Source organism: Physeter macrocephalus, chromosome 8 (genome assembly GCF_002837175.3).
Source record: "Physeter macrocephalus isolate SW-GA chromosome 8, ASM283717v5, whole genome shotgun sequence".
NCBI lineage: Eukaryota > Metazoa > Chordata > Mammalia > Artiodactyla > Physeteridae > Physeter > Physeter macrocephalus.
In genome coordinates, this window is record NC_041221.1 from 6,755,422 (window position 1) to 6,782,377 (window position 26,956).

Sequence of the window (26,956 nt, forward strand, 5' to 3'; positions counted from 1 at the left end):
GAGATGCAAGAGGGAGGAGATATGGGGATATATGTATAGCTGATTCAGTTTGTTATAAAGCAGAAACGAACACACCATTGTAAAGCAATTATACTCCAATAAAGATGTTAAAAAAGAAAAAGATGTTAATAAAAAAAAGTTCCCCCAAATAAATAAATACAGGACTTGATGAAAAGAGCAGAGCTAGTAAACCCTCCGTGTAAACAGAAAGCTAAATTCTGTGTATACTGATTCCCTTCGGAGGTGACTTAGGCATTAGTGATTACCACAACTAAAACTCATGTTTAGCAAGATACTGATATCAACAAGGGGTGAGGCCTGGAGCAATAAGGAGGTCCCTCCTCTCTCCTTTGAAGAGAGGAAAGGAGGAGTCAGCCTAAGCAAGGGCAGAATCTGGAGAGACTGGAGGGGCAGGAAGAGCGGGAGGCAGATGGGGGCTTTGTTCGTGGCATAGAAAAGCACATCCCAGCAGAGAGGGTGTCTGCCTTGGGCACAGGCGATGAACATTCTACGGACACAGATGCTGAAGGCAGCCAAGGAGAAGCAGCAGTCAGTTCTCACAGAGACCCCTTCCCAGCTTCTCTCCACGCTCTGCCCTCCTTCCTTCCTCCTCTAGAGCTTCACTGGGAAGCAGCTGCATCGTGGAGAGGTGGTGAAGCTCCTGGTGCCTGTGTTCTGTCTCTGGACACAGCGGGGAGGCCTCTGGCTGGGGTCAGGGCAACGCGCCGGCTACACCGGCTCAGCCCCACCTCTGTGCCAGTTTTCACTTGCTCCACCTGGAGAGCAAGCAGCCCCATCCTCTAGTCTGGATCTGTCCCCGTGGACCCTGCGCATCCTCTTCTGTGTACCCTGCATCCCAGGACTGACACTGGGCTGTCACTTTCTTCTTCGCAGGGACCTAACTCTTGGTCTCTCCGTATGAGCTGCCCCAAGTCTTCTTTCTGTATCGATTACAGACCTTCGTCAATTGTTTTGGCAGAGGTTGGCTTCCCGTAGATTGATAAATGTCCACAGCAACTTTGCTGAAAACCTGAGCAAAACCCAGAGCTCTGGCTCACTCTTCATCCTCTGTCTTCTGTCTGACAACTATATCCTCCACTGCAGTCAGTGCCCTGTGTGTTCTAGGAGAGGAGTCACTGGGAAGAGGCGTTTCTCAACTGGGTTCCAAGCTGGAAACGGTTCCCTTCAGGTGGAACCGTAAATACCATGACATGTTGGTCATGGAAAAGAAAAATCAACAATAGCTGGCAATGAGATGTGAAGGGGGAGGGAGGGTTCCTGCACGACTCCCCAACTTTGAACTTGGATGACTGGGTAGATGGCATACGAGGGCAGGAAGACAAAACAGAAGGGGGTGTGGGTGGATGTCCATGCGGGATCTCTCCCAAAGGTAACAGCTGCCTGGAATAGTGTTAATCACCCCCTTGCTTCATCATATATATGCAGTGATGTGATGGTAGATGTTTAAAAATCAGCTCTCCTTTGTGACCATGAGAGGGGTGGGATAGGGAGGGTGGGAGGGAGGGAGACGCAAGAGGGAAGAGATATGGGAACATATGTATATGTATAACTGATTCACTTTGTTGTAAAGGAGAAACTAACACACTATTGTAAAACAGTTATACCCCAATAAAGATGTTAAAAAAAAAAAATCAGCTCTCCAAAAATTAAATATGTGCGCATATCCTAATAAGTTTGTTATAAATTGTTTGATACAAAGGATGTATAGCACACAGTTTACAAATAATAAAATACATAATATCCTTATTATAAACCTCTAACATTCAATTGATTCTCACAGAATATTTTTTATTTTTGCCAAACTTTCATAATTGTGACCAACCTATGGTTGCAACAGATGAACCAATGTAGTTTCAGTATGAAGGTTGGTTGATATTCCCGTTTACATTAACAAGTAAGAAGAAAGCAAAATGACAAAGACACATGATAGAAAATCACTTTTTTTATCAATTATGTGAGCGACTTCTTTGTTGAATCGGATAATAGTTTCCAAATACTGGAAGGCTATTTCCTCAATTTCTGTGCTATTCACAATGTAACAGCCGCAGACATGACAAACATTTAAGTTGCATCTGTTAATCATTATTAACATTTAGTCCATCATTTTGTTATATCCAGACAATCAACAAAGCAATCACGCCCAGATTTGTAGCACTGGCCAATTTCTTTCATATAAATAGTGGTCCATTTCAAGCTACCAAGGTGAGTGACGTCACTGAACACTGAATTGGAAAGAGATGATGGTAGCATGCCCGTTTATAGGATTTTTACCATACAGATGCATATGATACCATACAGATATAGTAACCTCAAAAGCATAGATAATAGTAAAATTAGTAAGATAATTAGTAGGAGGTGATGAGTTAGAGTATTTATTACCATTCTCTTTGCTGTAATTATTTTATTGTAAGCTTATATAATTTAATTTTTAATAACAGCTGTGTTTAACAACTGCCTTGCTAAATTCCTGAAAATTTAACTATTGGATCTCGCAAGTCAGTTCAAGCCGGTTCTGGCATACCACTGCGTGAATGGCCCAACAATATGTTGTTTAATTTTGTGCTTTATAAAAAGGGTACCATGTTGAGATTCCCTGGCGATCCAGTGGTTAGGACTCCGCGCTCTCACTGCCAAGGGCCCAGGGTCAACCCCTGGTTGGGGAATTAAGATCCCACAAGCTGCATGGTGCAGCCCCCCGCCCCCCCCCCAAAAAAAAAATGGTACCGTGTCGCAGGTAATCTTCTGGGAGTTGCTTTGTCACTCACCATCATGTCACTCTTGTCTAGGGACACTCAGCACTAGCCTGTCCCCTTGTTCTCAGCTCTGTCACAGGAAGTAGAAGCCTGAGGACCACAACCCCCGGAATCTCTTGCCAACGGGGTTTCTGTTCTGTGACCAACGGCGGGTGGACGGTGGTACAAGGCGGATTTCACTTTTCCTCAGGCAGCCATGGTGGCTTCCTGCAACGCTCTGGTTTCCGAGGAGCATCCCCATCTCTGGATTTCGCCCCCTCCCATCCCTCCCAACAATTTTGTAGGACCTGATTCCCTGTACTAAACCCTTCCGACTGGAAATACACAGAATGGTTTCTGGGCTTAGGATTAAAAGACTGGGATTTATCCACGTTGATGCATGTAACCTAGGACCATCTTTTCCACTGTGGTATAACAGGCCACGCTGTGACGGTAGCACATAGCACTCTCCATAGTTAGGCTGCATTCTATATCCCGCCTGCCCACCTTTGATACTTTCAGTACAGCCGGTGTGCCCAGAGGATACTGGGGCACAGGAGGGCAACAAGAGGTCCCGCCCTGGTGTGGACGCACACAGTTCTCAGGCTCACTCATTGGACCAACATCTCTGCCCTTACCTCCTTCTCCACCTCCTTCGGTAGGTGATCCACTGGATCCTGCTTTCCAGTCCGTCAACCTTGGCCAAACGTGCTATCATGTACTGAAGGTGAGTCGACTGGTGATAAAGAAGTCTGGTTCCTGTGGGCCAGTACAGGCTCCCAGCTACAGCATGGGAAAAAAGTCACATAAGAAAAATGTAGCTTGGGTTAGCACATGTGAGCTTTTATATATGGAATGGACAAACAACAAGGTCCTACTCTATAGCACAGGGAACTATATTCAATAACCTATGATAAACCATAGTGGAAAATAATATTTTAAAAAAGAATGTATATATATGTATAACTGAATCACTCTGCTGTATAGCAGAAATTAACACAACATTGTAAAACCAAATATACTTCAATTAAAAAATATTGAAAGAAAACATAGCCTATCTGCTCACAGTAAATTACCTTGAGACATACGTTGACAATAGCCTGACATAACTGACAACAGCCCGCCCAGACTCACTAGTTAATCAAACCCAGCCAGGACTTTTCCAGAGTGTCCTCCCTGTTCCCATACAACCTGTGCTGAGCTGCTCAGGAGATAAGTTAATTTATTTCTGGGAAGAAGAGAGAAATATTCTCTCCCCTTGCCTATGGGTTGAAACCCTATTCACCCTTCAAAACCCAGTTCAGATATCTCCTCCTCCGTGAAGCCGTCTCAAATGCTACCCATCTGAAATACCCTGCTCTGTATCCTCTGCACCTTGTGTATAATTCTCCACACCCTTGAGGGATGGGATAATGCTTCCCCCCAGACAAAAAACGGGCTTGCTTATCACTAACTATAAGAACAGTGGCTTCCCCAGGCTCAGCATTCCTCGGCTACGATACAAACCCACTGCACACCTAACATCCACCTGGACCCCTCATATTGCCCCTGTGGGGCTTGGAGGACAAGGGGAACCCAGGCCATCATAATACTCATTCAGTTTGCTCTGCCATGAATAATGAAGTCCCTTGTCTCTGACCCAGGACTCTGTCTTCTACCAGCATCCAGCGAACCAGTAAGAGGCTAACTCATTAGCTTGTGAGTAAAATCCCAGACCCTTCCCAGATCCAAGACTGAGTCTGTGTCTTATCATCCTTGGGCCTCCAGAGTCTACTACAGGCCTGATTAGTACAATACATGTTTGGAATTTCATCAAGTTGAGTGGACTAGACCAAACACTGGGAACTTTTCTTCTGCTGAGTACCAGTGAGCCCGGAGTCTCTCAACCTGGGCACGGTTGACATTTGGGGCTGGATCATTCTTTGCTGGGTGGAGGGCGGGAGGCGCTGCAGGATGTTTAGCGGCATCCCTAGCCTCTACCCACTCTCCAACTGCGGCAACCGAAACTGTCTCCGGACATTGCCAGCTCTGCCACCTGTGCCCTGAGCTGTACCACTCCCCTTTCTCCACCAGCGAGAGCCACTGGTGCAGGCTATCCAAAGGGTAGCGGTGAAAGTGGGAAGAGCAAGCACAGAGGCCATCGCTAAGTTATAATGTAGCCCAGTCTAAGATGTTTTGTGTGTGTGTGTGGTATGCGGGCCTCCCTCTGCTGTGGCCTCTCTCGTCGCGGAGCGCAGGCTCCGGACGCGCAGGCTCAGCGGCCATGGCTCACGGGCCCAGCCGCTCCGCGGCACGCGGGATCCTCCCGGACCGGGGCGCGAACCCGGCTCCCCTGCATCGGCAGGCGGACGCGCAACCACTGCGCCACCAGGGAAGCCCCAGTCTAAGGTTTTAATGCACCGGACAGAGATATAAAACATTACACAGAGACATAAAATATTGCACTGCCTTTTCACAGCGAACAGTAAACACAACCGTGTGAGCACCAGAGGTGCCCTGGGGGCAACAGCTAGATCACCTCGTTCACACCCTCCAGCATTTCACTCTGTAGGAACCTGAGGCATGGACGGGGTAAGCGGCTCACCCAGGTGGAATAGTTTGGACTTGAACCCAGAGCTGAGGGTTTCCAGCACTCTTGTTCTTAATTCTTAGCCTCGTTATAACCCCACAAAGAAAGCGGGGAGACAGACTGGGGCTTAGAAATAAGGAGATGGGACATCAAAGTTGACCTTAAGGAAAAAAAAAAAAAAAAATCAAAATTACATGTCAACACCAGTCTCTTAAGGGTTAAAAATACATAACCCTTTAGATATTTTAAGTGGGTAAATAAGTGCCAGAATCTGTATTAACATGTACTTTAATTCCTACATAAAATGTTTAAGTAGAAGCCCTCATGAGCTGCTCTCTTTTCTGCATCCAGAAAAATGATAACCATCCAGTCCAGAAAGGAGAAAAGCGCCAAAAGCTGTTTCAACGCAGCAAACGCCCTGGTGAACTTCAGTGGAGTACCTCTGCCATCTGGTGGCGAGTTGAAGAACTGTCCTTAAAACACGCAAAGCCACTTGGTACTTTGCGATGGGTGTTCGAGTGAGTGCCCACCTCATTCCCAACTGAGTCAGACAAGAATTGATGCTCCAAACTGGCTACAGGTTGATACCAGATTTTGGTAATCTGGAGAGCAGAAAAATTACTGATTACCTATGGAATTACAAAGCTTGAGTAACTCCTAAGGAAAAACACTATTTTGACTTTATCTTAAACTTTCCCTGAGAAGCTAACATTCCCCTCATCCTTAATTCTCAGAAAAGTTTTCAATGCACTATAGCGTTGTGTTTTGGAGGCAGAGAAAGACAGCAAGAAAGAAGGAGGGGGAAAGAGAAGAAATGAAAGAAAGGGGACATCACTGCCATATTTGGTGCCAAAAACCATAATTCTATTAAAAACATGCATGTTAGTCAAAGATTTTTCAACATCTAAGTCAGTTTCTCTCAGGAATCCTAAAAACATCATTAATGTTTTTATTAAGAAATTAATGATGACTTCTTAGTTAAAATAAGAAATTCACTTAAAAGTGGGATTAATGCCCAATACTAAGATACATCTACATAACTCATGTTGATAAAAATAATTTCCTCCCATTATTTTATGTTTCAAATAGAATTGTCTGTCTTCATTCCTCAAATCTTTAAACTGTTCTCTTCCTCTACTCAGTAATATCATAGGAAAATCTATAATACATTTTCGTTAATCTAATGAGTATTTTCTTGAGCATCTACTATGTACCAGGCATTGGGATATAGCAGTGAATGAGACATATCCTTACCCCATGGGGCTTACAATCTAACAGGGAGAAAGGCGACCCACAGGCTCTATGTAACGTGTCAAGCACCACCTCATTTGATTTTCACAACTCTATGTGGTGGGTCTTATTATCCCCGTTTTACATATGAGGAAACTGAGGCTCAGGGAGGTTAAGTGGTTTGTCCAAGGACTCAGAGGACGAAGTGGCAGAAGCAGGACTCAAAATCAGATACCACTTCTCCAAAGGCCAGCTCTTAACACCTGGACGATCCAGTTACACGTTTTCAACAGCGAAGCAGGCAGCGTGCACTGAGAGCTGATATGTTCAGGGCACGATGCCAGGTGCTGTGGGGTACAGAGGAGGTGCCTCCAAGAGTTAGAACAGCATCTGCCTGCAAAGATTAGTACATGAGGCTTCCAGGCCCGAGAGCACACCTCTCCACTCACCAGCATTTATTAAAAATAACGAACGATCCCAAACTCCACTCTAACATTCTGGGGGGAAAAAAAAAAAATCATTCTTAAAATTATAATTTAAAATGTAGAATAAAAGTGAAATTCAACAAAAGGATTCCCATTAAGAGGATCATCAACAGATCCAGCAATTTCCCCACCGAGGGAAGAAAAGTCAGGTTTTGGGCAACGGATGTCGTGGGGGGCTTCCGCTCCCCCACCCCATGAATTTAAAGTCATGATGAAGGACAAGGACTGGAATTTTTCAGGTGGCCAAATACAGCACCTGAAGTGGAGATCTTGCTTCTGTACCAGCAGTGCAATTTTGAAAGGCTCTGTGATGTAGAACGTAAAAGGAGGAGTGAGAAATTGCAAAAGACACTCCACTCGAACAGACGGAAAGTCAGCACTTCTGGATATCACGTGCCTCTTGGGCAGGTATCCTAAGTCTAGGCTGCATCTCACAAAGACCCAAAGTTGACCTCGGAAGAGAAGCCCCGCTGCCTACACCGCTGTTAAAGCCCATTCCCCCCAGCCATTTCTGGCAAACCTCTGATTTCCACTTCTTGTCTGAAACACACTGTTTGCTTGGCCAAAGCCAAAAGACCTGAGAACCTCCCAGGGCAAATGTTGATCTAAAGAAAATGTCCTAAGTGATCGGTGGTATTTATCCAGGTATTATTTCCGCCACCTGAGCTGAGTTTACCAAGCAGGTGGGGAGAGCTGCTCTCTCCCGGACGTTCCACTTGAGTTGCCTGGATACCACGTGTTGTGTTCAACAGGGAACATACGTGTAATTGTTCCTCTCTGCACTTAAACCATAAGGATTCCAAATTAGATCATATCGCTGAACCACAAGAAGGAACCCTGTGCACATGAACTCTGCGTGGCTGGCCGGAGCTGCCCTCTGAAACCAGAGGCAGCAAGCTTTGTAATCGAGAAGATGTTTCAGGGTCTCGCCAAACCAACCAACATTCAAGAATCCCTCCTCTTGGCAGGCGTCAGTTTCGGTGTGATCACTCCTAATTGCCGGTGATATTAAGGAATGGATATCTGAGGCCTGATTCCCTTTCTGCAGCCAAATTGCTAACGTACATTAAAAACACCCTCATAAACTGTCATTTGTGGGCAGAACCATCAGTGCCCATTCCAAGACATACTTGGCTTCCACAGACTGGAAAAAAAAGAAGTAATCGGAAAAAAATAAGCCCAGAAAGGACGCAATTATAATAAATGTAATAAATGTAATACAAGGAGTAAACTTCAAAGTTGCAGCTACCGTAGAATCTTCGGCAAATCTTAAAATAAGATTATGAAACATCATGGAAACGTTTTAAGGTATCTTTTCACGAAATCAACTTTTTTCGTTTTGGTTCTATTTTCATTTCATAGCACTTATCACAACTGTGATTCATGAATTATGCACATAATTTTTTTATTTGATGTCCGACTCCCTGGTTATCCTGTAACTCCCTCAGTGGAGGACCCAAGACTGATTTGTTTACATTCCCTATGCCCCATATATGGATGGGCACATAGTAGGGGCTCAAAAAAATATCGATGCTATCTTTGCAACAGCACTGTGATTGCATCATCCTGATGTGTCACCTAGCTGTTTCAAAAGCACTCTACATCATTTCACAGTTTTGTTATTATAGTTAAGCAAGACGTTGCAGGGGTAAAGGGTGCATGTTACCTCCCTGTATATTTTGTTTTTTGCAACTTCCTGTGAATCTGTGATTATTCGAAGTCTTGGATTTCACCTAAATAGTGGAATTTCCATTTCGATCTCTCACACGCATGATGTCACAATGCTCTTGGCTTCCTGGATTTCACCAGTGTTTTCTGGGTTTCCCCAACTCTACTTCCAACAATCGGACATCCTGAGCAGCCGAGTGGTAGCTAGAAGCTCATCTTTTTTTCCCTCCAACCCTTGACAGAGCACACCCCTCTGTACAACAGCTACCCATCTGAGACAGCCAGCCAAAATGCCAAGTCTGATGCCAATTTTCATACCATTCATCCTTCTCTGTCTTCTCCATACAGAGACCACCAAAAAGTTATCACATGGCAGCAATTTTCAAGAAGAACTAGCTGGAATACCAAGGTTCAGGGAGAGATGTTATGCTGTTAAGCCAATCATTCCCTCAAGGTTGTTAGTTGGCAATAAAATCCAGAACGTGTGTGTCCGGATTCCAAGTCGGTGAACCACACACTCCTAACTCTTCTTTTGCCGCGTCCGTGGCAGCCTTGTGTTACACAAAGAATCAGGCCACCACCGAGCTGCCAAGAGCCTTGGAAAACTCTACAAAGTGCACTAAAATCAACAGAAAGGCTTCCCATGTCACAGTACTTGGATAACTTCTCACCCCTGCAAGCTCCCCCGAAAGCCACCGGCTGAAGTCTGACACACTGGCTTGAATCGCACAATCAGATTCAAACTTTTAAACAAAGCACTGTGCAGATATTCACTTCCCCGTGAGCCTGGGAACACAGCCCAGCGCCACTGGACGTGAGGACAGATCCCATATCCAGGGGCAGAGCCGAGTCAGGACTGCAGAGCACTGTCAGAAGTTGAGTATACCACCAGCCTCCACCAGCCCCGCGCTGAGCCCACTCTGGTTCTTCAGCCTCCTAATTAATGACCTTCTCTGGGAGAAAACAAAAAATTCCTCCCTTTAACGTTCACATCAATCTCTGTGAGTCAGAAGACAGAGGCTGTCTGGCTTTCCAACACCTTCACAGGCTCAGAGCATCATCCTCTATCGACCCTGGTAAAAGCAGATGGCAACAGCAGAAGTTCAAGGAGAAACAGCTTTGAAAGCTACTCCAGCAGTGAGACCGGGCTACCAGGAAAGACAAAAAGAAGTAAAAGCCAGTTTTCATTGCCTCCTGGACCAAAGTGGGAGAAGAGGGAGAGAGGGCCAGGGGGAGGAGAGAGGGCCAGGGGGAGGAGAGAGAAATGATCTTCATTATTAAAATGCTTTAATAAGGTAGCATGATCAAGACTGATATTCTCACTGCCAGGCAGTGAGTCCAGAGAAAGACAAATGCCCCATCCTCTCACAGATTTTTTTTTAGCAGAAAAGTAATGTCCATTGGTATAGCATTTTTAAATCAATAAAGTACTTTCACATACAGAAACTCACAAACTCTCAGCAGCCTTGAGCTATTATACCCGCTTTGCAGATGAGGAATCTGAGACTCATAGCGACAGAGTAAGTGGAGAACCAGGATAACAGTGGGATGGTCTGCAGTCAGTAGGGAGATGAAAGCAGCAGGTGAGAACTGCCTTGCTACCCTTTGGAGGAAAAATAGAATAAAACATAGTCCCCAGATCAGGGCACGGGGGATTCATCTCCACCTTTGCGGTGGGCCTAGGACTCCAGAAAGGACTTCAGAGAGTTAGTTTATTCTTATTCTGACAATTCAAAAAGAAGAGTCCCTAAGCTGATAATTTCTCATTTCAGAAGTGATTCATAGAACATTGTCTCCAAAAAGAAATCCACTGAGACAAGACAGTTATAAACAAAGGGCCCCAGCTGCTACTTGAATCGGTTACATGCCTCAAACGGGACAGGAGCTTAGGCCAAAATTTTAAAGGGCTTTACAGCAGGGCAGCTCACCTTGAAGTGACTCTGGAACACGACCTGGTCATGGATGGAGACGCAGAAGCTCAAGCCAGGGCCTCGGTGACAACAGGAGGTCAAATCCACGACTCAAACCTCTGACCTCAGATGATGAAAGGCAGGTGGGCCACACCCTCTGGTGCTGACGGAGAAGCCCCTCTGCTCCAGGTTTCATACAGTACCCACTTTCTAAACACAGAGACACGCACCTCTGATTTCCACGTGCAAACAGATGTGGCCTTGGGCGATGGAGAAGTAGGGAGGAGAGACGAAACGGTGCGGCAGGAGAAACTGGGCCCTGAGTGCTGACCTATGCTCTGCCCCTCAGTGTCCTGTCCGAACATCTCACCCTAACCCTAACCCTAACCCGACAGAGTGGGGATGCAAGGCCAAGCTTGGCCGGGGCCCCTTGAATATGTAAAAGTAAAGCTTGGTTCCATGACCTTGGGGAAATGAGTTTTCTGTCAAGCTCAGCCTACAACTGCCTTTAGGAAACCTTTGACAAGGGTTTCCTTTGCCACGTCCGGCTGTGCTCTCTGCAGCCATACCGGTGTCCCCACAGGCCTTCGAAGAGGTGGGTACCTGCTCATTTCAAATGTACTGAATCCGGTTGACCTGGCCCAGGCTGGGCCACTTGGACTGCATTTCCCCCTTCTGGTAGAGAATTTGGGGGCACACTGCCCCGGGCGGACACTGAGAGCAAAGAGTGCACTCCCCAAGTCTAAGCACCCAACTCAACCTGGAGGCTGGGAGAAGGGATGGAGTAGCAACACTGAAGAAGGCCCAGCACCCCCTGCCTGGTCCCAGGGGGACCCCATGGAGCAGCGACTACCGAGCTGCCCCCCTACTGCTCTGGGACAGAGAAATAAATGTCTGTGTCATTGAAGGTGCTCAAAACACATACAAACGGGATGGAGGGAAGGGGCAGCCCAGGACAGAACTTTGTTTTGATGAGACTTTGGATTCTATGTCATGTTTTAATCCACAAGAAATTTGGTCTCACTTCATGCCCTGTGAAATAACAGAGCCTCCCTCCATTTTCCCAGCCTACTCTTCTGAAGTTTTATTCCAGATTTCTCTTTTTGTTCTACAAGTTATAAGGAGGACTTCCCCGGCGGTCCAGTGATTAGGAGACTGTGCTTCCACTGCAGGGAGCCCGGTTCCATCCCTGGTCAGGGAACTAAGATCCCGCAAGCCATGTGGCGTGGCCATGAATAAATAAATACATAAATAAAATTTTTTAAATAAAATAAAAGTTACAACAAATTAGGCCCATTGTGTTGTCCTTTTATTTATTTTTTTAATTGTGGTAAGATACACATAACACAGAATTTACCATCTTCACCATTTTTAAGTGTGCAGTTCAGCGGCATTCAGTATATTCACATTGCTGTACAGCCATCACCACCATCCATCTCCGGAACTTTTTCATCACCTCAAACAGAAACCCTGTTCCCATTAAACAATAACTCCCCACCCCACCCCCAGGCCCTGGCAACAACCATTCTGCTTTCTGTCTCTATGGATCTGATTCCTCCAGATGTACCTCATGTAAGTGGAATCATACAGTATTTGCCCTTTGATGGCTGACTCCCTTCACTCAGCATAATGAAAAGTAACCTTGTGGTTCATCCATGTTGTGGCAGGGGTCAGGATTTCCTTCCTTTTTAAGGCTGGATAATATTCCGTTGTATGGATATACCACACTTCGCTTATCCAGTCATCCGTCAATGGATGCTTGGACTGCTTCCACCTTTTGGCGGTTGTGAACAATGCTGCTATAAACACGGGCCTACAAAGTCTGTTGGAGTTTGCTGCCCTTCCTTACAGCCGCCCAAACTGAGATAATTAGAAATGAACAGGGCATCACAGAAGACTGTCGGTTTACTATTGCGATGTCACTGCCCAAGCCCATCTGAAGCTTGGGCCCAGGGGTCTGTCTCAGCAGCTTCCAAGGCCCCAGTTCCTTTTCAGTGCCCCCCACACACATGACAACCAACCCCACAGGCCCAGCCATCGAAAAACACAGACCCCCAACCTTCACACAACCCAACCCTCAAACACGCCCAACCCTCTCACGGCCCTGATACAGCAGAGGCCCTGCTGTCTCTGGGGACGTCATGGAGCAGCCTCCCACCTGCACTCCAGGACTGCAGCACTTCCCAGCCTCAGGGCATCATCCCCGGCACGCCAGCATTTCCAACCCTGTCCCCAGCCCTCTCTAAACCGAGTACTTTTGAAAACCAAACGCACCCTGCCTCTGTTGCGTGGACAAGGGCAGCTCCAGGTCTCCTGGACACAAAGCCCTGCTCTCCCCTTGGACATCAGAAGTAGAGAAAATATACCCCAGTAAATCATCCTGCACCATGAAGGCTTTTGTGTCCTCTCTGACTCTGGCCTCTTTGGTTCTATTTTTATTACATTAGTTCACTTTGCCTCCAAAGGGAGGAATCGATTAGAAAAACACATTTTAAATATCCTCATAAGATTCTCCCGCTGTCCTTGGGATATAGATGCTATAGGAAGAATACGGAGAGAACTTTTAAGGAAGGAAAATGTGTCTAGAAGCTATTCTGTGGGTTGGTTAGAAACAGACTGTGCAAGTCTCATTCACAACCATAGCCACAGGGAAGACAGCTGGTATATAGTTGGTGCTCAATAAATAACTGCTGGATGAGTAAATGAATGAATGTTGGAAGTCAATGGAAGGATGAAGGGAGAGAACGGGTACCCCCTTATGCATCCGCCTTCACCTTCCATCAGCCAGGGCAAAGCGCTGCTCAGGGTGGGGAGCTTCAGGGAAAACAGGGATCAGCCCGATGGCTCTTGGCTCCTGGCTCATCACAAGAGCATGGGCCAAGGTGAAATTCACAGGCAGGGGACTCCATGTGCACCTGCCCGGCTCACGGACCTCACCCAGCCTTCCTCTACGCCGTGGCCATGTGAAATGTACGCACAAGTGCCGTGAGAATCACACAGATTAGTCAGGAAGAGCAGTGAGTCTTCCTGGATCCTCTTGACAGTGGGACGGATACCTGCGGTGACAGGAACAGGAGGGGGCAGCAGACGTCAACCTGGACTTCACCCAGCCCCCTAGGGAGGCTGACTCTTCACTCACCGCGCGATGGACAGCCCACCCTTCACACTTCAACCTGGGTAGGTAAGCATCAGACGGTCAAAGGGGGAGAAAAAGGGCGCTTTCCCGCCCTTTTTAGGAAGATTGGGGAAGAAAACTCCCGCCCTACAGTATCTGTACATTGACTGGCTTTGCCAAGCCTGTGGATGGTGATGGCCACAGACTTAGACAAGATGCACAAGACAAGACGACCCAGACATCAGAAACCAGGCCTGTTTCTCAGCAAGGTACTGAGGAAGGAGATCAAGAGACCAAGTTTTTGTGAAGAAACGTGATCAGAAACAACAGGAAAGACACCTTCTGTGCCATCTCCTTTAGATGGGTCTTTTCCTGCAACAGGCCTGCAGTTTTTGTCATTTGAACCAGTGTATTTAGTTGTAACTCTAAAGACCCCTGGCTCTGGATCCAGCAGACTTGAACTTGATACACGAAGACTGGAAACCGTCCTCCCAGGAACCAGGAAGACAGGTAATCTACAAGGAGTACAAAACTGTTGCCACCTCTTAAAGAAAGTGTTGCTCTCACTTTATTTAAAACACTAGAGCAACTGCAGAAATAATTACATGCAGTAAAAATACTACTCCCCACTTCAACACAGCAACTGAGACCCAGGAAAGTCTGTCATTAAGGCCCAGAAAGAAAAGAAAGGCGTATCAACATTGAGGTTTTGTGGTGAGTGGAGATGAAGCCTCCTTAGAGTTTGCTGGTTCTGTCTCACCCGGCTACTTTATCCCAACATGGCTGTGGTTTGGTCTTCAAACAACTTGAAAGATAAGCAAATACCCTTCCTCCCAGGTTACACTTGACTGCCCTCAGCATCCAGTGTGTTTCATGAACACCAGCAGTCTAGTAGAAAGCCACAATTCACCCACACTCAACCACAGAACCTCATCTAGAATAAACCATAACTGGGGCAGAAGATCCCACCCAAACAACAAAATCAAATTTGATTAAAAGGTGATACAGCCAGCCTCTTTCAGCCACGGATCTTTTTGATGTGGGAAATGTGAGAGTTAGGGAAATCAGATGTGTAATCCAAACCACTATAAAACACAAGCAGGCATCACAAATGATGTCTTACCATCAGAAACAAACACTCTGAAACGGACTGATAGACTAAATGTGCACTGTCCAATTGAGTATCCCTAGACACATGTAACTATTTAATTTTTAGTTAATTAAAATGAAATAAAATTTAAAATTCAACTCCTTAGTCAGGCTAACCACCCATGTCAAGTGCTCAATGGCTACATATGGTTAGTGGCCGCCATATTGAATGGCACAGGTATAAAACACTTACCAGGAAGTGTTACTGGACAGCACGGAACTAATTACTAAGAAAGGGAGAAGGAAAGGAGTTTTAAAAAGAAATAAAAGGGTTTGTTTTGTTTTGTTTTGAATCAGAAATTTAACTATCTACTGGGTATCTCTCTCAGAGATTCCTGAAGGCGTACTCAAACACAACACACACATGGATGACTTGACATGCAACTCTAGGACTACACAAGCCAATGTTGTTCCATAAAAAGGTAGTAATAGTACAAGTGCCATGGGTAATTATTTTTGTAATTTTCATAGCTTTTTAAATAGACTGAGAACAATGCTTTCAGCAAAAGGTTGGCTGGAGTTCTCATGCCCATTTTGGTAATGTGTTCTGCATATTATCATCTTTATATTTTTGCTGTGAAAAACTAAAACAATGAAAGCTTCTAAGGTTACTCACTATAGCTCATTTTTTTGGCAAACATTAAAACTGTATTTCAATTTTTTAATTTTTTAATGCCATTTACCCAAATTTTTCATACTAAAAACTCATTTCAAGGAATACTTTTCCCTTGAATTGAAAAAACGAATTTGTTTCCATTTGGATCTTTTCACCAGGTACGTTTTCTCTCCCTGGAGTTCCCAGAATAAAATAAAGATCAAGTCATTTAAAATGAAACTGGGCCTGCTTTATTCATTTGGCCCCAGAATGGCCAAGGAAGTAGGTGACAAGCTGAACTCTGTTTATCCCGTTGTCTTTTCATGTCTTGTGGTCCAAACTCTCAAGATTTCCAGCAATCCACCCAATTTTCCCTCGGTTCATGGTTAATGGGATAACAGGAAAAACATAGGTTTTGAAATCAAATACCATCGATAAACTCTATGACTTTGAGCAAATTATTTATTCACACAGCGCCTGTTTACTTACCTGAAAATGAGGTTAATAACAGAAACATCACAGGCTTATTGTAAACACTGAGTCAATGTGTGTAAATCACCTCACCTAGTCCTCAGCACACAATAATTAATCTGTATTAGTGTTATAATTATTATTGTTGTTGTCTTTCTTTCTATGGCATTGCTTTTAATATGTACTGTATTCCTGAAAGTGACTGCCTTTAGCTTGGTCTTGAAAATCCCTCCTCTGATCTGCCCAAGGAGCATCCTAGCTAGGCACATGATCTAACGGCCCAAGGTCCCTCCCAAACTCAGTTCCAGCCCTGGGGTGCACCTCAGTCCAGACATTGAAACAAAGGAACATCAAGAGAAAAGTAGATTCTTTGAAATAGGTAATAAATATTGATAAACTTCTGTAAGTCTGATTAAAGAGAGAAGGCATAAATAAAAGAGATTAGGAATGAATAACAGAAATATAGATGTACAAATTTAAAAGATAGAAAATTATGAACAATTTTTTGCCAATAATTTGAGAACTTAATTGAAATAGATAAATATCCAGAAAAACACTAATTGTCAAAAATGAGTATAGAAGAAATAGAAAACCTGAACAGTCCTATAAATATTTACAAAATTTACAAAATTTAATCACGAATTTAAATTCTCTCCTCATCTGGATGATAAATACGTGGGGTTTATGATTCTATTCTCTCTACTTTATATGATCAAAAATTTCAAATATATGCAAAAGTAAAATTAGTAATCATAATAATTTCCCACATATAAATGTTTCTGCAGGTAAATTCTACCAAACACTCAAGGAAGAGGAATTCTACTCTCTCATAAATTTTTCAGGTACTAGGAAAAGAGGAAACAGTACAACTCATTTTTTACACTAACAAAATCTTGAAGTCAAAAGCAGACGAGGATGAGATGAGAAAGGAAATTTTAGGCCAGAGGAGCTACCATGGGAACGGGCGTGTGTCCATGCAGAGCTTGAACTCCATGGTGAACTTGCCCTTCAATTAAAAGAAAGCCACATTTTACATTAAAAGCTTTATCATCCTTCACCTTTTACATTGTGATTTATTGTAATTAAACTCCAATCCTTCCATCAACACCTGATAAATCCACACACTTGAGGGTTGTGTTGTGGACGAAAGTGAAGAATAAAGCCTGTGCTGCACCCACCGCCCTGGCTCCCAGAGACCCAGAGAGCACATAAGGGGCCTCGAGCCTGTGTGCTCCAGGTGGAAATCATAAGTAGAGTGAGGGGTGAGGATGCAGGTGACTCCTATTGGCTTTGCCGCTGCTCAGGTTCCATCTCCAGGTGACTACTCAGTGAAATGACCTGATGTGGACAAATCTTATGAATCAGCCAGGGACACCCCACAGCAGCCTCACGGCCATAGCTCAGGACAGGCGGAGGCCGCTCCCCTCTCCCTCTCATCAGACGTGAAGCCCACTCCTCACTGCCCCTCCAACAAAGGTGTTACATACGAAACATCAGAGGTTTGAGCTATCAACTACTTCACGCCTCTGTCTCTCCTGTTGGCATTGTGACCTCATTCGTATCATTAGCCTAACTATACAGTGTCTTGCTAAGTGAGACCAATTTTAGTAACTTCAGGAACTAACATTTTCTTGCAGTCAGTAATTTCCCATTTTCCAAGGCTAGATCATTTTGAACAGAGCCAGGTAAGCACGGATGGGCATGAGGCGTTTAAGGGACTGTGAGATTATCAGGCTGATTGAGGTAGAGAGTAATTTGGGGAGTACTGGAAGGTAAGTTTAGTTACACCAAGCTAGACCAAGATGAGGGTGATTTTACTTGTTTGAATAAGCCAAGGGGTTTTCCAGCTTCTTTTTAGCAACAGTGCAGTTTTTTTGTTTGTTTTTTTGTTTTTTTTTCTCATGTGGTACGCGGGCCTCTCACTGTTGTGGCCTCCCCCGTTGCGGAGCACAGGCTCCGGACGCGCAGGCTCAGCGGCCATGGCTCACGGGCCCAGCCGCTCCGCGGCATGTGGGATCTTCCCGGACCGGGGCACGAACCTGTGTCCCCTGCATCGGCAGGCGGATTCTCAACCATTGTGCCACCAGGGAAGCCCAACAGTGCAGTTTTTATAGATTCTTTTTTTTTTTTTTTTAGAAGAGATAATGAGGGTTCTTTATTTTTTTTTAATTAATTAATTTATTTTTTTGGCTGCGTTGGGTCTTGGATGCTGTGTGTGGGCTTTCTCTAGTTGCGGTGAGTGGGGGCTACTCTTCATTGCAGTGCACAGCCTTCTCATTGCAGTGGCTTCTCTTGTTGTGAAGCACGGGCTCTAGGCGTGCAGGCTTCAGTAGTTGTGGCATGCGGGCTCAGCAGTTGTGGCACACGGGCTTAGTTGCTCCACGGCATGTGGGATCTTCCCGGACCAGGGATCGAACCCGTGTCCCCTGCATTGGCAGGCGGATTCTTAACCACTGCACCACCAGGGAAGTCCAGCAACAGGGCAATTTTGATTAATGAAATTTTATGTAGGTCTTCAATATATAAAATCGATCAAATCAGAGCTGGTCTTCTTATAGTAGGAGGATGGAGATTCAGGGATTCACCCACTGGACCTTCTCGTATCCTCTCAGTCAGCCCCACCCCCAGACCCTAGACCCCAGCCCTCAGCGCTGTGGGCTCTGGGCACACGGCTCAGAATCCACTGCCATGGGCCCTAAATGTCAACTTAAAACCTTCGCCATAAGGTCATACATAATTTAGAGGCAGGAGGTTTACGTAAACCAAACCCTTCATTTTACCAATGAGAAAACAGTGGGAAGAAGGGTCTTCCTGACTTGTCTGAAGTTCACAGCTATTCAATGGCAGAGGCAAACATAGTGTATATGCACCCTGATCCCTACCTCTTCCTATTTCTACCACATTCCCCGATGCAATTAAATAGAATTGAAATTTTTTTTTTTTCTGGCTGCATTGGGTCTTCGTTGCTGCGCGTGGGCTTTCTCTAGTTGTGGTAAGCGGGGGCTACTCTTCGTTGAGGTACGCAGGCTTCTCATTGCGGTGGCTTCTCTTGTTGTGGAGCACAGGCTCTGAGCATGCGGGCTTCAGTAGTTGTGGCTCACGGGCTCTAGAGCGCAGGTTCAGTAGTTGTGGTGCAGGGGCTTAGTTGCTCCGAGGCATGTAGGATCTTCCCGGACCAGGGCTCGAATCCGTGTCCCCTGCATTGGCAGGCGGATTCTTAACCACTGCGCCACCAGGGAAGCCTCAGAATTGAAATTTTTGAACTTGCATCCACTAATGACTCCTATATTATTACCTGTCCCCATATCTGAATGATATGTGTACATACTTCTGCACAGTTCTAAGGATATGTGTAGCAGAAGTCCTTGCTAGGCTGTAGACGAAGCTTGTGGAGATGGCTGGACCACCAGACAGGCGTCATCCACTAAGTATCATGGGGGCCCGAAGCCTCCCAGAAATTACTTTAATGTCTGTTGAAATTGGGGGCAGGAAGAACAGGGTCAAGTAAGGAGAATCAGTAGAAGGTAGGAATAGGAGAGACTGTGAGGTTCCCTAGGAAAAAGCAACCATGCTGGATAAAGGGATGGATCTTAGGGGCCAATTTCACCAACAGGACCTAAGGGATAGAGGGGAACGGCGATTCCAGGTGTGACAAATGCATCTCCCTAGATGCTGCCCCAAACTCAGCCACGATGACAGTATGTACATGACTTGGGAAAGAAAAGCGGGTATGGAATACAAACACTTAAGAAAACTGTAAGTCCTAAAAGAGCCAGCACCCAGCATCTCCGCAGAAGGACCCCCTCCAGAAAACAGAGGTTGGAAAGGTGTTCATTACCAGTAAGAGGGGAGTGAGCCTCAGGACATGACAAGACCCAGAGGCAACAGACACTGTCTTCTTCCCCCACTCCTACTCGCCACCCCACCCGCAAGCAAGTATCAGCAGCCTGAAGGAATCTTAGGGCAGACTTGGAGTTCCAAACAGCAAGCTCTCTCTGCAAGTTCAATGTATAAATCTACAGAAAACAACACTAATAGGCCCTGCTTGGGTCCCATGACAATGCCTGGGACCAATCACCATGGCGGGAAGGACAAGGTACCATGAGTGGCACATACCTGAGTCAGATGCCCATAGGCCAGCCAGCAACACATGATGATGGGGGAGGAATGGCAGGACCCCAAAGGTGAAGAGAAGTGCTATTGTTGAAGGGATGGGTGCGAAACAGACCAGAACAGTAGATATTTACCAAGACTCTTAGCTTGAGAAATTTCTAGACCATTACCTCAAGATCAAGAATTAAAGGTTGGAATAAGCTGAAGTCATTTTAGAGAGGAGTATCTGAAAAAGAAGACGCAAAGATGAAAAGTGGGACTTCCCTGGTGGTGCAGTGGTTAAGAATCCGCTGGCCATTGCAGGGGACACATGTTTGATCCCTGGTCCGGGAAGATCCCAGGTGCTGAGGAGCAACTAAGCCCTTGAGCCACAACTACTGAGTCCACGTGCCACAACTACCAAAGCCTGCGCGCCTAGAGCCCATGCTCCGCAACAAGAGAAGCCACTGCAATGAGAAGTCTGTGCACCAAAACAAAGAGTAACCCCTGCTCCCCGCAACCAGAGAAAGCCCGCGCGCAGCAACGAAGACCCAACGCAGCCATAAATAAATAAATAAATAAATTTATTTAAAAAAAAAAAATGAGAATTTAAGAAGGTAACTGTCACATCTGAGGGGATAACAAAGAAAAAGATAAGGAGCTGAGCCAACCAAAGACAAAAGTGCAGGAATGAAGATAAAAGGAATAAACTAAAGAATAATCAAAGTTACCATGTGGTCTCACCTCCTAGCGCTACATACATTGTTTCATTTTACCCTCCTAACAGCCCTGCACTGTAGAGTATCTCCCCCGCTCCTGCCCGTCCCCCCACTACCCTGTGAGAGCTGAGAAATCTGGCTTTCATAAGGTCAAATATACCAAGGTCATTCAGCTGGTTATGCGGCAGAATTGTTCATCAAACCCAGGTCTGAAGACCCAAAACCTCTCCCACCACCTTTCATGCCTCTCTGCCCCCTCACGCCCACCCGCAGCACCCTCCTACACCGCACTGTCTCCCTGTAGAGCCTGGGTGGGCTCTTCAGGGGATACCGGGCAGGAGGGAGGACTCCCCTACGGGGGCATGGGCATCATCTGGGCACTGATGGCTTGGCAATTAAATGGACGCATGAAGGCCAAGAACAAAAAACAAAAAAAAAATTGGGGAGCTGGTGCAAACATTTCTGAAAATACAATAATAGTCATATTAGAGGCTAGTGAATCAATCACTACTTAGGGTGTCACCGGAAGGAAGAGAAGAGAGTTGGGAAAGCAGGAAGTGAGTCTCAGACATTAATGCTGAAAGCACCTCTGGGTCCTTGTTACACTGCACCTTCTGGGTCCTCATCCAGAGATTTGGTTTCTTTGGGCCTGAGGTGAAGCCCAAGAACGGCAGCTTCAACAAGCACCAGGGATTCTGAGGCAGAACAGCGTTCAGAAACACTGGTGAGAGACGAGGGAGAACTAAGGAGAGCAAAGTGTGGTAAAAATGGGAGAAAGATGAACGTGTTCTAATACTGTGAGAACTGGAAAAGAGGAAAAAGAAACGTGTCCAAGGCCACCGCTAAACCCACTTACCTGCGTTTGAAGATGGATGTAGTCTTTGTCCCAGACAGGGAATATTCTGGAAGAGCCAGGCAACTGATAAAGGGAGGGGGGAGGGGGAGGTACCTCCTGCATCACTAAGTGGCAAAGGACCAAACCTAAGCTAAGGCTTAAAATAATTATTAATACTTGATCTAAGGTTATAAAAGAGTAAGGAAAGAAAATAAGAGGAAAGAATGCACTAAGTCAACGTTATTGATTTACACTCTGAAAGAAATGCCAGAACTATTATTTAGATGTCAAAATAACTCCAAGAAGAGTACAAGGCTGTTTTGAACATTTGAAACCAAATACCTGCCTTCTTTGAGATGGGGCTTTCAGACAGAGAGCCTCCTTAAATACCACTGCGATGTTCGGAACAGATCACATTTCCCCTTCAAAGGTTATACCACTTTAAATTATAAGCAATTTCAGAAAGAACAAGTCGTTGTCCTACTTTGAGTCCCCTTCTCTTAAAAGCATGTTTTGACTAAGATTAATTTATAGCCCTAGGAGATTTGGGGAAAGGAAAAAGCCTTGAAATTGCAAGTAAAAATACCTAAGAATTCCGGTCGCTTCTTAAATATTGAGTGACATTGTTTTGGGAATAGGACCAGAACTGCACAGAGCTACAAGTAAATGGGCCGACTGTGGGATCTGCAGTATCCAGTAGGCACCTGAAGGGGAAAATTCTAGCTGGATGGCATGGCAGGGAGTACTACTACATGAGAAAGACAAATACTATATGATATCACTTATATGTAGAATCTAAATTTTTTTTAAAAACATACAAATGAACTTATTTACAAAACAGACCCACAGACATAGAAAACAAACTAGAGGTTACCAAAGTGGAAAGGAGGGGAAGAAAAAATTAGGAATTTGGGATTAACATATACACACTACTGCATGTAAAATAGATAATCTATAAGGACCTACTGTCTAGCACAGGAAACTATACTCAATATTTTGTTATAACCTATAAGGGAAAAGAATCTGGAAAAGAATCTATATATCTGCATCACTTTGCTGTACACCTGAAACAAACACAACACTGTAAATCAACTATACTTCAATTTCAAAAAGTAAAAAAAGCATCTCTTTGTGCTTTTTTCTGTTTTCTTTGTGCATGTGAACAATCTCTTCATCTTTCACTTCCATAACACTTGCTCTACCAAATCAATAAAACTCATTATTAAGTGAAGGGACCCCAGAAGAGCCTACACAGCCGATAGAACTAGGGTTCATTCACCCACCAAAGGAAGAAAAACTTCTTATACTTCTCATCTTTTGCACATAGTCACTTTGGTAATTCCATTTCCCACCATTTTTTTGATTCTTCAGATGCAAATTACTGAAGGGAAAAGATGTTTTCAGTGGGATAGGGAATTAAGTACTTGCATTGTGGCTTTGAGCTGTTGGAGCATTTCCTGAGTCCTGGCCCAACACTTATTTCCTTAATAAGAAGATCTATTAGCCTGCCTGGGCTGCCATAACAAAATCCCACAGCTAAATGGCTTAAACAACAGGCATTTATCTTCTCACAGTTCTGGAGCCTGGAAGTCCAAGATCACAGTGTCAGTAGGTTTGGTTTTTCCTGAGGCCTCTCTGCTTGGCTTGCAGACTGCCATCTTCTCACTGTGTCCTCACATGGCCTTTCCCTGTGCACACATCCCTGATGTCTTTACCTCTTATTAGGAAACCAGTCCAATTGGAATAGGGCCCACCCTCATGACTTTATTGTATTAGTGGCGTTTTCCAGAGAAACAGAACCAATAGGATAGAAGAAGAGACTTATTATAGTAATTGGCTCACATGGTTAAGGAGGCCAGGAAGTCCCACAATCTGCTGCCTGCAAGCTGGAGACCCAGGAGAGCCAGTGGTGTAATTCTGTTGAGTGCAAAGGCCTGAGAATCAAGGGGCTGGTGATGTACGTCCCGATCGGAGTCCAAAACCAAGAGAACCAAGAGTGCCAATATCTGAGGTCAGGAGAAGATGAATGTCTCAGCTCAAGCAGAAAGTGAATCCACTCTTCCTCTGCCTTTTAGCTCTATTTAGGCACTCATTGGCTAGGATGATGCCCACCCACACTGCGGAGGGCAAGCTGCTTTACAGAGCTCACCAATTCAAATGCTAGTCTCCTCGAGAAGACTCTCAGACACATCCAGAAAGAATGTTTTACCAACCGCCTCAGCACCCCTTCTCTGAGTCAAGCTGACATATAAAACTAACCATCACACTCACTTAGCCTTAATTATCTCCTTAAAGATCCTATCTCCAAATACAGTCACATTGAGGGTTAGAGCTTCAACATAGGAATTTGTGGAAACACAATGCAGACCATAACAGAAGATATACCAGAAATATTAACAGAACCAACCGTTAAAATGCTGTAGAATGGGGACTTCCCTGGTGGCAGTGGTTAAGAATCTGCCTGCCGATGCAGGGGACACGGGTTCGAGCCCTGGTCCAGGAAGATCCCACATGCTGCGGAGCAGCTAAGCCCGTGCACCACAACTACTGAGCCTGCGCTCTAGAGCCCGTGCTCTAGAGCCAGCAAGCCACATCTACCGAGCCTGTGTGCTGCAACTACTGAAGCCCGTGAGCCTAGAGCCCGTGCTCCACAACAAGAGAAGACGCCGCAATGAGAAGCCACGAAGAAGAGTAGCCCCCGCTCGCCACAACTAGAGAAAGCCCACGCGCAGCAACGAAGACCTAACGCAGCCAAAAATAAAATTAATTAATTTTTTTAAATGCTGTAGAATGATGGAGAAGTTTAAGGTATTACTCTCTTTTAACTTGACCCATAAAGCCATCAATGTACAAATACCATGGGTTAAACCATACCCCTGAAATAAATCAACTATCTATCTACCTATGTACCTACCTATCGATCGATCGATAGGTAGATAGATATAATAAAAGCACTACATTTATGGAAAATAAATTCTCTTCCTAACCTCTATCTTTTAATATAATTTAAAGGGGCTTCCCCTCCACCAGAAACCCTTGGACATTCATTTCAGATCCAAATGATAAAGTAAGTCAAAATATATATCTTAGAAACCATCTGTATTTAGCTTCTGATGAGGAAAAAATGCAGATACAGCATTTAATAAATAAGAGACAAGGGCTTTTCACACAATGTCCTTATGATCTGAAAAGCTGCTGTTGTTAAATTTAATAGCCGTTATTATTTCAATAAGCAATGAGACAATCCAGAAGGCACTCAGTCCAAGATCATAAAATCTATGTAAATCATCAAATGTGACTAGCCAATGAGGGAATTACAGCTTCTGGCACTGAATCACTATTGGTCCATGGTACTTATTATTTTTCTTCATCAAGATGCATGACTCTACAACTCCCTGAGGACTGACAAATATCTGTTCTGCAAATGAGATAACACAGCCAAGGGGCAGGTTAGAACATGGGATCATTGAAAGGAGGGATAAGGTCCAGGAAACAGCCTTAGGTTGTACTAAACAGCATCTTAAAACACATTTAACCAAAACCTACAGAGAGATTTTTTCTGAACCTCAGAGTAACCAACCTTTTTTGCAGCTCATGACATTTCTATCAGCTGCCCCACACCTGACATCATCAAAGTAACAACGTGCCAGAGCCTTCTTAACCAATACTGTTAGCTTAAATTTCCCATATATCTTTTCATTCTTTATCATTTTCTCCCTGTTTCCAGCATTGTGTTACTTTCTATTAAGTCCCCAAGCCATGCTACTTTGTATGACTAAATCTTCATGCAATACGTCTGAACTTCCATGGAAGTTTTCTTTCAACTTCTCTGCTGCTGGAGTGTTAATGTGATGAAGATCTACTAATAATTATTAGCAAAATGGGATGGCAGGGGGAAAGGTACAGTTGTGAGGGAAACACAAGAAGGAATAACCCATAGAACAGATTTCTCTGTAGTAAAGATATCTGTAGATTTATGATATATTTTGCCATAAGATATCTGATTCAACACAAATACGACTGGTAGCAGCATCATAATTGGAGAAACCCTCACTTAACACTTCCTCTAAACTGGGAAGAATCATGGCCAAGTTCTTTCTGTCAATGACATCCAAGCTCTGAAGCGCTTCCATAGATAGGACCTACTCTGTCCAATTTCTTTCCTGATTGCTGTTCCCAAAATATTAACCAAAACAGCATACTATATAGGTCAGGACCTACATTCTCCTATTGCTTAAAATAGTAAATTGAATTTTACTTCAGTAAGGAATATTTAAGGTGAGCAGTACAAAACATTATATTACATTAAATTGTCCAGAGGAAACCATCGGATCACTTGGTTTAGAGTGAAGACGGCCTTAATGGTTCCCTCAGGTTGACTTAAGTTTAGACAACCTTATTCCTCACTCTAGGGTCTGGCCTCCTATTACTTTGAGCATTTTTTCTAGAAAACTTGTCATTGTAAATTCTTTCTCTGCCACTTTGAGAGATATATAATCTTTTTTAAAGCCTGTTGTTAGTTTTACAACCCAGGGATGTCTTTCTCAAGGACCTGGGAGCCATTCCCTTAAAATGTAATCATCAAGGAAGAGAGTGCCCTATCTCCCAGTCTCTGTTGGGAGGGTGGGAGTCTAATTTGATGGTCTTAATCACAGAGAAAAACATTTGCAAACTCAGGAAATAACTCAGTGTGCTGGACACATCCCATTGATCAACCTCCCTGTTAAACTCCTCCAGTATATTTCCACTAGCTCATCCCAGCTCTTTAAACACCCCCTGCCCTTTATTGCAGTAGAGTTGAAGTCAGACTTAGTTCTAGTCTCTCTCCCCTATTGCAACAGCCTTGAATAAAATCTCCCTAGCCTGTTTAACTTTGTATACTGCAATTTTTGCTTTGACAAGGGTTTATCATTTCTATAACTCTGCTCTTCATGGAAAAAAGGTAAAAGTTACTTATTTCACAATTAACAAAGGATCCATAATTTCTTCAGGGTATCATGTCTATAAGACATCTATTGCAAATTGCTGGCAAGCTGTTTGAGAAGTACATATATATATTTGTTTATAGGGACCTCTACTGATATTCTTCATCATCATTATTCAACAAATAGTTATTGGAAATTATGCCTGGTCCTAGGGCTGCACTGGGAAGCATGCAGACACAATCCCAGCCTGCAGGAAACTTCATTCCAGCATCAGTGTTACAAGGGTAGCAGTTTGGAAAGCATTAATATGCTTTTCTCTTTGCTCTGATCTTTGGAGACATTCCTCTGCTTGGGAGGGGAAATGAGAATTATATAAGGAAAGCAAAGAGATAGGCCAAGGTAACATTCACCTTCATGCATTAAAAATGATGATTTCACAG

The 26,956-nt window shown here is 44.5% G+C and overlaps 1 protein-coding gene across 17 annotated transcripts in view; it reads right to left on the reverse strand.

Annotated features, from left to right (window-relative positions):
* The window catches only part of SETD4 (SET domain containing 4), a 468,053-nt gene that overhangs the window by 382,299 nt on the left and 58,798 nt on the right, over positions 1–26,956 (reverse strand). For 15 of the 17 annotated variants that reach the window (XR_008618003.1, XR_003680787.2, XR_008618004.1 and 12 more), the window contains exon 12: positions 3,392–3,536. The exons of 1 other annotated variant lie outside the window; for it this stretch is intronic. The gene's annotated coding sequence lies outside the window, so the exon portion shown is untranslated. Of the gene's footprint in view, positions 1–3,391; positions 3,537–5,464; positions 5,483–26,956 lie in introns of those variants that run through there. One more of the 17 variants, XM_055086401.1, reaches the window with a different exon arrangement.